The sequence below is a fragment of the Pinus tabuliformis genome, chromosome 1_2 (genome assembly GCF_031772625.1).
Source record: "Pinus tabuliformis cultivar Carrire ecotype Pingquan chromosome 1_2, CPIR1, whole genome shotgun sequence".
Taxonomy (NCBI): Eukaryota; Viridiplantae; Streptophyta; class Pinopsida; order Pinales; family Pinaceae; genus Pinus; species Pinus tabuliformis.
The window spans coordinates 584,613,169-584,624,691 of NC_142298.1; the positions used below are offsets into that span (position 1 = coordinate 584,613,169).

Consider the following 11,523-nt stretch of genomic DNA (forward strand, 5'->3'; position numbering starts at 1 on the left):
CAAGGATTTTTGTTTTGAATACTTATGGCTCGTATTCATATCAGGTTCCTTTCTAGGAAATTTTTGTTGATACTAATATATTGAAATACCCTATCTCCCTAATCGGAGGATATTTAATCATAGATTGGTGCACGCTGAACTAGTGAAGTTAGTGCAAACATAGAGCAACTTCCATGTGAAAAAAAATACGATTTCAAGAAGGCCAAATTGACTTCTAGCATTTGGAGAACTTTTGGACACTTCAATTCTTTTGCATCAGTGTCAGCTAATCATTTTTTGATATTCTTTCAAATGGATTATAGAGGACAGAAGCCCCCATATCCTTTAAATTTCAATCATTCTTGGCTCATATAAGAATATTATAGAGAGCTAATTGAGGATATGCAAGAACATCCAACTTCCTCTTCTCCATTTTCCTTTATGTGTCGATTTGCAAATAATATTGTGAGAATTAAAGAAACCATAATGAAATGGTTCAAATCCTTTAGAGAAAAGTACAAAGCACAACTATAGGAGGTTAAGTATTACAACATCATATGAATTCCATGCGTTATGCACTCTATCTGATTTAGATTTATAGCTACATGCATTGGAATCTTCTGGACACTCATTAGTTTCTTGGTAGCTTAAGAGTTACACCATTTGGATCAAAGATGGTTATAATAATATTGAATTCTTTCATCAGTATCCAAACTATTAAAAACATTTAAACACAATTTGTGAAATTAAATATGTACAATTATTTGGTTCTCTCATTTAATGGCATGACCGAAGAGGGGTTCCATCATTTCCAATCACTCTTTATGGAGTTGAAAGGGTTTCTAGTTCAGGAAATTCTAGAGGTGATATCCAAGGTTTCTATTATTTTTTTGATGAATTGAACTAGTCATTGGAGGACGTTGTTATTTGAGTCTAAAACTCTTGTGTATCATGGATCCATGGAAAAGGTAAGAGCCTAGGTCTAGATGGGATCATGGTGGAATTTTTCATTAGTTTCTACGATTTGTTGAAGGATGATTTGCTAAAGGTGATTAGGGAGTCTTAGGGGCAAAGGAAATTTTTGGGATCTATAAATTATACATCTATTACTCTCAATCCCATAAAAAAAAAACGTCGTTTATTATATATTTTTCCAACAAAATTCATGTTGTAACATGATATACAAGATTTCACCAAAGGTTATTGCTATGCAATTAAGTCTATTTGATTGAATATATTTCAGAAGAAAAATTTTGATTTTTTTTCAAAGGATAATTCATGATTTGGTGCCAATAATTCAAGAAGCTATTCATTTGGGTAAGGTGACAAATCAACCTGTCAAAATCCTAAACATTGACTTATCAAAATCCTATGACAGAGTAAGTTGATTCATTCTTTGATTAGTTCATATGAGTATTCATAACCAACTAGATTATGGGACGTGTTTTGTTTATTTCCATTGCAATGCCTGATAATGGATTTCCATCTAGGATTTTTCGGACCCTAAGGGGGCTTTGCCATTGATTCCCTTTGTCTCCCTTTCTCTTTATTATTATGGGTTAGGGTATTCAAAAATTGATATGTGATGACAACTGAAGAGGAGATCTCAAGGGAGTCAAAGTATCTCATTAGGAAGCCACCACACCTCATTTGATTTTGGATGTTGTGCTTTGATCTTAGGTGGAGAAATATAATTAACCAAAGGTTTTCCTTGAGCTAGTATGGATCAACTTTAGACAATTTTTCTTATTATTTGTTGCTTCTATGGTTTGTTTTGGGGGCTAAGAGACATCTTTCATCTTTAAAAGGAATTATGAATATTTATAGCAGATACACATGTTTGGAAATCAAATATGAAAATTGTTGTCTTATTCCTTTTATTTGTTAGATTCTTCCTAGAAATATGTGGATCTCCTCTCATTGCCTTTCCTAGTCCTCTTTTTGAGTTGAAGACAAAAGTATTGTTGTATACATGGAACTGCATATGAGTAAATGGAAAGATGTGGATCTCCTCTCATTTCCTTTCCGAGTCCTTTTTTTGAGTTGAAGACAAAAGTATTGTTGTGGCCATGGAACCCCATATGAGTAAATGGGTGTACCCCAAAATGGGGTACCATGTTTGGTGGACCACTTCTGTAGATCTTGTTCATCACATCATCTTGCATGAATGTGAACGATTAGGATTTTTATATATAGAGGATGGAATTCTTCTAGAATAAAAAGGAGCCAATAATCATCATTGTTTCTTCTATAGCTTTCTTGATGCATCTAGAATTATATCTTCGGTATATTTTCACTTTTGAATGGGTATGGACTACAAATTACATGGATCAATAGCACAAAGGAGTTGTTCTCCTTTGTTCCATGGATCAACACCATTCAACAATTACAAAATGAGAGAGAACCTTATTTTTTAGTGATTATAATGGGAAGTGGAATGGATAGTAGTGACATATAAAAGGGGTAGTCAATGTCTTTATCAATGGAGAAAGACAGTAGGCTAGAAAGTTAAGGGAAACCATAAAGATCCAAACAAAGTCCCTCTTATATATATTATCAGTGTGACATTTCATGGGAAGAGGAATGGATAGTAGTGACATATAAAACGGGTGGTCAATTGGTTTATCAATGAAGAAACAAAGTAGGCTAGAAAGTTAAGGGAAACCATAAAGATCCAAACGAAGTCCCTTATACATATTAATTGTGACATTTCATGGGAACTTTTGAAACGGAATGGAATGGATGTGCTTCTTATTTCAGTGGTGTGAGGTACTCATCCTTTCTCAACTCATAGATATTACCTAGTTTCCAATAAACTTGAGTTGAAATAATTTTTTCAAATCATTCCATATCAATTGTAACAATCACTTCAATAACTTCTTTCTTTCTGGCATAGAACTTCACGAACAAAATGGTACATATTTGTTATTACATAGAAGTGAGTTTATTTATGAAATGGATTTTATGCCATGATCAAGTGCAAAAGACAATCTTGTAATTTGCACCAGAGGCACAGGTGAACATGCTTGAAGCATCGTCCTCCACATAGGTGTATGCCTGTTGGCATTGATCCTTGAATATTTGTGAATAGTGAGTAGGAGGGAAGTTGTTCTAGTAGTCCCCATCGCAGCAGTATTGAGAGTAATTGAAAGTTACACGAGCACTGTTGCATCCATCATTCTCCTTCAATTTTTTGGGGTACATGGCATTTATGTTGCTGCTACAGTTGGGTGTTGTGCAACTAGTGTCAGAGGGAGTTATGGAGATGGGGATATTGAAACCATCAACGAGAGAGATGTCATGGTAATCTCAATTCTTGTCCCATTCATAGTATATTCAACAAGTGTCGCAAGAGGTTGTCCCGAATGTTAGTAATTGAGCAAACCGTCACAGTCACCAGTGGTGCAGTTGCTTTGATCCGTTGTGTCGAAGGAGCAGCCGGTGTGCCCCCAAAACCTACTCGAAGTAGTTGTTCCTGCAGGAACATCAGCACTCCAAGTTTCACCCTGTCCGAACGCTTGACCACCACCTACGGGATTTCCTGCGGCCCATATCGTGTATGAACATTGGTTTTGGATCACAAATCTCACACTTGTATCTGCTTTACTTACTAAGCAACCAATTTATTTATCTATGATATTTTGATAGGATTGAAAATATCTAACAATGTGTTTCAGAGTCCACGTTTTGAGTCCGCTAGTGTGGCTATTCATCAAATTTCCAGATGATAGCCAATGACCCTTAATGAATAGCCACACTGGCTAGCATGGAACCAAATAAAAATTATATTACATCACAAAAGCCTAAACTCAAATATTTATAACATCTTAAAACCAACTGATCTCTTATTAGTCCCTACCTTTGGTGGTGTGGGGAGTATTGTGAACTATGAGCATTTACCTAGCATTAAATTGCTCTAACTAATTATTATTTTTATCTTTTAACCAATGTTTCAGCAGAAATATTTCATCAAACAAATTTTTATGCAAAATTTTTATTTGAACCTCTTAGTGCAGGGAAAAAGTCTGATTTTATTAAAACTTTCGATAATCCTTTCAAATTTCTCTGGAATGCCAATTTAATGCTAACTTGTAATTTAGGATTACTTAAGATACATTTAATGTTTTCCTACTTCAGTATAATATATATCAAAAGCCACCACTCCAATGCAATGACCATCGTGGCAAGATGCATGTCTGTCACCTCCTTGGTGTTCGAAAGGCACCACTCCAATCCAATGGACAACATCGTGGCAAGTTGCATGTCTGTCACCTCCCTGGCGTTGGACACAATGTTGCCTTTGAAACTCAAATTCTTATTGAGTCACCATCTCAGGAATTAATCACCCTTCCGAAATCTACTTGTACACAACTATTTCTAATTCTAACAGTCATTTGAGGCAAGCAACCAAACTATTGTTGAAGATTAATGCGGCCGTCTCAGGGAAACAAAGATCAATAGCCACAAGTCTGAGGAAGGTCACCGAGCCTCTGGAACGGTTTGAGAGATTATGCCAAAGAAATTCGTGTGCGGCCATGGATGAAGCAGAGAGAGTATACTCTGGAATGGTTTGAGATTATGCCAAAGAAATTCCTATGCAACCATGGACTAAGCAGAGAGAGCATACTATGGAACGGTTTGAGAGTATGTCGAAGAAATTCGTATGCAACCATGGACGAAGCAGAAAGAGCATATTGAATCAATAGCCATACATATATATGGCCCTAGGCAACTTTATATAATATGTTTGGTGCTTCGAGCATGGGCGGTTTTCTCAGAGAAGGTAATTATTACAAATTCAAACAATGATTTGAATTTACATATTTATTAAAACACTGAAGCCTGAAAACTACTCTGTAAAATACGTTATAGAAAATCGAGAGGGATAATTAACGTGGAAAAAGGGCTATTCTTGTTGCTGGCCATATTTACTCCAGCGATAACCATCTTGCCTTTTTCTTTTGCTCCTATACAAAAGCAATCAGTTAGACAAATTGCTGGAAATACATAGATAAGTGGATGCTAGGAAGGTGGAATGTGAAAGCCTCGCTGCAAAGCCTTTCAATTTTAATGTGATTGCGTTCACTCTTATTCTTCGAATTTTAAAATATTTTCAAAATTTGTCATTGAATTAAGTTTAACTAATAAAAATAAATTTGAATCTCAAGAATAATGTTACGAGAATATTGGTTTTCATGATAATGCTCTGTCGACAAAGAAGTTGATCCAGAAGATTGGTTTTCACGATAACTCTGTCAACAAAGAAGTTGATTTTGATCTATTTACTAAAAGGTAAGTTCATCCAGAAGATTGGTTTTCATGATAACGCTCTATCAACAAAGAAGTTGATATATTTACTGAAAGGTTTTGCATTTCCCGTTCTTGATCTTTTTCTAACTCGTCTTCAGTAACTATTGCCCACTGCTTTCCCATGGCTGCAACGAAATATATGAAAAATTGGGAACAGTAAAGCACATTAAAACTTTAAATTGACAGACTAATTAATTATTTTAATGGTTTTGAAAGTGGATAGAGCTTTACATGTTTGAACTTTATTTCGAGAGACCGAAGTTGAATATAACGTACACTTCAGGTACTCAAATGCTAGTGTGAAGAAGATATTAAACATAACAGTGAACCCCATTAGCGCTGCAATTCCAATCCAATACCAGCAGTTATTGGTAAAAAGTCCCCGTGATTGCAACAATATTGATTTTTATTTTGACTGGCTGAATCACATAAGTTTTAAAATTTTAAATATTTCTTGTAATAACCTAATAAAACTGTGCATGCTTCTAACACAATATATATTTGTTTCACAAATTTAATTATTTATTAAATAATTATCCACACATTTAATAAATTTATTAAATAATGATCCACTCGGATCTCCTTTCACAAATTTAATTTTAATAAATAATGATCCACATAGATCAATTTTCTTCATATCCCATCAAATCGGCAAAATAATGATCCACTTAATAATGATCCACTTAGATCAATTTTTTTCATATGATCCACTTAGATCAATTTTTTTCATATCCCATCAAATGGGCAGGGACTACCATTGCTTGCAATCCTTGTTTATAATATACATGACCCCGGCCCCATTACCTTTATCTTTACCTTTATCTTTACCATTGCTTGCAATCCTTGTTTATAATATACATGGCATTTAATATAAATGCATTTGTTACTATAAAAGAAATCGAAACTGATAAAGTTCTAGCCTCCATTGCAACCATCAACCAACAAGTTAAGTGTCACTACTATAATACAATGAGTTGCAATTCAGAAGAGCAATTCAATGAGTTGCAATTCAGAAGAGACTCTATATATAGATATAGAGGTCAGCTGACCAGTGATCCACTTGGCTTGTATCTAACGGGTAGAGTGTATTGACTAGCACAACCACATTTACCAATGCTATTGATAAACCTAGATAGGCATTGCACATTTTCCAATGTAGTTGATATACCCCGATAGACTTATATCAACCACATTAATAATTATTATGGGTATTTAGGATTATTAATAACTATATAAATATTAACAACCAAATTATTTCTATATATTATTATATAAATATTATATTAATAATATAAACTCCTAATATATATTAATTAATAATAAGAATAGCTCATAATAATATTAGATTATCTTTATATTATTAAAATAATATAATAATATAAAATTATAAATAATAATAATAATAATAATAATAATAATAATATAAACTATAACTATTATTATATTAATATTATTATAATAATATAAACTATAACTATTATTATTATTATGCTTTAGTATTTTTAATATTTATTTTAGGGTCATAAGGTTAATTATTATCAATATTTAGGATTATTAATAGCTATATAAATAACTATATAGGATTATTAATAAGTATATAAATATTAAAAACCAAATTATTTCTATATATTATTATATAAATATTATATTAATATTATAATAATCATATAAACTCCCAATATATATTAATTAATAATAATAATAGCTCATAATATTATTATTATTATTTGATTATAGTATTATAATAATATACAAATATTATTATTATTATTATAATATAAACAATATTATTATAATATATTATGTAAATAAGAACAATAAAGACCAATTATTTATTATTTATGATAATTAATAACTACACAAATAATAGCAACTATATTCTTATGTAATTATATATTTATGTTTATTATATTAATATTATTATAATAATATAAACTCATAATAATATTAATATTATTAATTATTATTATTATTCTTAAACTTTAGTATTTTTAATATTTATTTTAGGGTTTGTATACATAAAGTTAATTATTATCAGTATTTAGGACTATTAATAACTATATAGGATTATTAATTACTATATAAATACTAAAAACCAGATTATTTATATATATTATTATATAAATATTATAATAACTATATAAACTCCTAATATATATTAATTAATAATAAGAATAGCTCATAATATTATTAGATTATAATAATAATAATAATAATAATAATAATATCTCATTATAATATTATCTAATTATTACATTATTATAATAATATACCAATATAATTATAATAATAATAATAATAATATAACCAATATTATTATAATAATAACAATAAATACCAATCAAATCTCGGACGACACGATGAAGTCTGCAACTGAGGGTTTCGGTTAGGGTTTTCTCTCTGCAGCGGTTACTTAGACCAGCCACTGTATTCTGCCCGGTTCGCATCCCGTTACTGTCGCTATACTCTCCGCCCTCAGCTTACCTGTTACGGTCACTACACCGGAGGCACCTATACTGTGCGGATTTCACGGGTCTAATTCTTTCTGTTCCTCAACCGCTCCTCTCGTGGCGTGCTTGCGGTTACTGTGTTGACCGGTTCGAGGGTGCCTGCTTTCTGTTTACCTGTAGTTGTGAGGAGGACTTCTTCGTTCCTAGGCACAGCTGTCACCATGGAGGACTTGGATGCCGTTGATTACTCCGAAGACCCGTTGGAAGGGGTCTCCATCTGGCGTACCCCATTTTCCATGTCGACCTGCTTATTCAGCTCTGGATTCTCCCTGGCTGAACCCTCTTGGCCTCCTGCGGTCCTACCGGACGATCCCCCCACCTGGCCAGGGCTCTCTACTCCTCCGGCATCTCCATCTACACTTGGGTTCGTCTCAGCTTGTCTAAACCCTAACCTTGGTTTAGATCCCCCTTACCCGGGCTCAAACCCTAGCTCCCTTCCTCCGGTGACCGACTACCCTCCTGTGTCATACAATTTCACATCTCCGGCTCCCCCATCCGGCAGTTACTCCGCTGTCTCGCCGCTCGCCGGATCCCTCCAATCTGCTGATTTTCCCCCCTCCTCGCACAGCCACCGACCTACCCACACCTCATCGGGTCCGTCTCATAACAGGGCATCGCTTCCCCATCCCCCACAGGGTACAAAGAAGAAGCATAAGTGTTTTAAATCCAAAGCAGACGACATTTTCTTGAGACTGGAAGAGGAGATTCAGTGGGGTGAAGCCATGGACTTTGGGGATAGAGTCCTTGTCGGTCGCATCAGGGGAAGAAATTACACGGCCGCGCGACTGAAGACCTGGGCAACCGAAGTATGGGGTCACCATCTGGTCGACATCCCATTCGTGCAGACCTTTGTGAGGGGATGGTTCGCCCTGAGATTCGCTCATGGCGACCACACAAATTGGGTCCTATCTTCATACTGGCATTTCGAGCATGCCCCGGTATTGCTGAAGCGTTGGACACCACTTTTTGACCCCGAGACTGAGCAGATCGGTATTGGACCTGTATGGATTCGACTGCCGAGCCTCCCATTACAATACTGGTCCGAGGACATCTTCAACGGATTGGTAACGCCATCGACACTTATATGGAATATGACAAATCATATCTGCAAACGGGTATGATGGCCTACTCTCGAATCCTTATTAATCTTGACACCAGAGGAGGTCTATTGGAATACATTACCATCCAATGGCGGGACACATCCTGCAAGTAGATCATAGACTACGAAGGCATTCCATATCGCTGCCGCAGATGTCACAAGGTTGGGCACCTATACAGGGACTGGCCCCTCCTCCACAAAAAAAGGGGCCCTGAACAGAACTGAGAACCGGAAACGACGGAGGGTGGACCATCACAGCCCCAGGAGATGGAAGGAGAGCCCACACAACTTCCGGTGGATAATGCACTAGGAGATTCGAGAGATATACAGGGCACTTCTGCTACAAAGGCATCTGACAAGCATCCAGCGGACTCCATACCTGCCTCGCCTCCTCCACCCATCAGCTCAGACACTTCTAGAGATGTCGCCTCGACTGAGGGTACGTTTTTCCCTATTTCATCCTCTGTATTTGGCATATCTCATATTTTTGCATCGCTCTCTTGCATGGGTATCTCCTCCCCCCTCATCCCTTCTAGCTCCCTTCAGATACACCCCCTCCCTCTAGGCTACACTCCCCCCTCCTCCCTCCTCTGCACACTTCCCTTTCCCTCACACTCTCCCTCCCTCTGTCCCCCCTCCCTGATATCCTCCCCCTCCCCTTCCTTCCCCCCCCCATCCCACCTTACACCCCCACCCCGATCCCTCCTCCATCCCCCCCCCCTCTTCCCCTCGATACCCTCTGTGGTCCAGAACAAAGGGAAAGGATGTCGACGCGATAGGCATCGAACCTATTTACCCCACGACCTCCTTTAAATCGGCTAGAGGCCGCCCCTCCCGACTCACCAAGGCCAGACATGCAGCGGGGGAAGAATTTTCCCTTGGGCGACAACAAACGATTGACAGGGCCCTTAGAGCTAGGGATGGCCCTTTGCCTATCCCTCCATGAAAATTCTATCCTTCAACTGCCGAGGGGTTGCTAGCCCCCCAAAAAAACTAGCCCTACGAAGACTGCTCACCTCGACTGCCTTGGAAGTGATCTTTCTTCAGGAAACCCTCTGCTCGGCTGACACTCTCATACCTATTCTTCGCTCTTGGCTTCCGAGATAGACATTTCATGCTTTGGATGCATCTGGGAGATCGGGGGGCATTGCTATCGGTTTCTGTAATAAATCCTTGGTTCTTCGAAACACCTAGGGAGGCAGAGGCTACATCGATATGGACTTATTGGACCGCTCCCTTAACGCTGAGATTCATATCATTAATGTTTACGGACCTTGTGTGGACAGGGAACCATTTTGGAGAACCTTGTTCGCATCTGAACTTTTCTGGGCAGACAACATCATCCTGGGAGGGGATTTGAACTTCTCCTTGGGTCACTATGAATCCTGGGGACACTCGGCCCAAGCGGATTACCTGTCCGACTCGATCTCCACCTTAGTTGAAGCTCATCATTGGGTTGACATCCCTCCTGTCAGGTTACATTATACCTGGTCCAACAATAGAAGTGGTGATCATAGTTTAGCTAGAAGACTCGATAGATTCCTCATCAAAGAGGCATTCCTTACTCTCCACCCTCGTATTAGACAGTGGGTTGGATCTGGGGGGTTATCTGATCACAGGCCTATCTTCCTGGAACTCTCTAAGGATATCCTGAAGATCAAAAGCCCTTTTAAATTCAATGCTTCTTGGCTCAAGGATCCCAACTATCATCAGCTTGTATCAGAGTATTGGAGATCAAATCCTATCACGGAAGAGGAGGAGCATACTACTGGTTTTTTAAGGGAATTCTATGAACTCAAAAGGCTCTCCAGAAACTGGGCACACCTGAAGCGGATTAACGATGACAAGATTCTGAAGGAGGCCGAATGAGCCATTGCAACATTTGAGGATTCGTCAGATGGCACCTTCACAGCACCGGAAAACAAGGATCTATACTCTACTCTTATATCTAAGCGCACACAAATTCTAAAGGAAAGAGAGGAGAGCTGGCGCCTTAGAAGTAGAGCCATATGGCTGACCGATGGAGACAATAACACTAAGTTCTTCCACAAATTTGCAAATGGCAGAAAAGCCATTAACACCATCTGGGAACTACAAAATGATCAGGGGCAGAGGATTACTGATCAGCAGGGTCTGGCTAGACTTACTAACGAACACTTCAAAACCATCTACAAGGCTCCCCGTGTGGCTAACATACTAGAGATAATGCGGGTCGTTGAATACTTCCCCAGATATGTAGAACAAGAGGATTCAAAGAACCTGATGATGGCTGTTTCGAAGGAGGAACTAGAGGCCACCATTAAATGGTTCAAAAAAGACAAGAGCCCTAGACCGGATGGGTGGACCACCGAATTCTTTATTGCATTTTTTGACATCTTGGGGGATGATCTTCTCAGAATCGAGGACAGTAGGAGGAATGGTAGCATACATGCAGCCATCAAATCCACTTTCATTGCGCTTATTCCGAAATCTGATTCACCTACCTCCTTTAATGACTTTAGACCCATCTCTCTCTGTAATGTTTTGTACAAGATTATCGCCAAAATCATAGCAAATCGCCTGAAGCCTATACTGTCTTGTCATATATCCCCCGAACAAGTTGCTTTTCTCTAGCATCGTCAGATA

General features: G+C 37.6%; 1 pseudogene; it reads right to left on the reverse strand.

Moving 5' to 3' along the window:
* Positions 1 to 2,952: 2,952 nt before the first annotated feature.
* LOC149206999 (pathogenesis-related 5 protein Cup a 3-like) lies at positions 2,953 to 7,736 on the reverse strand (annotated as a pseudogene).
* Positions 7,737 to 11,523: the final 3,787 nt, after the last annotated feature.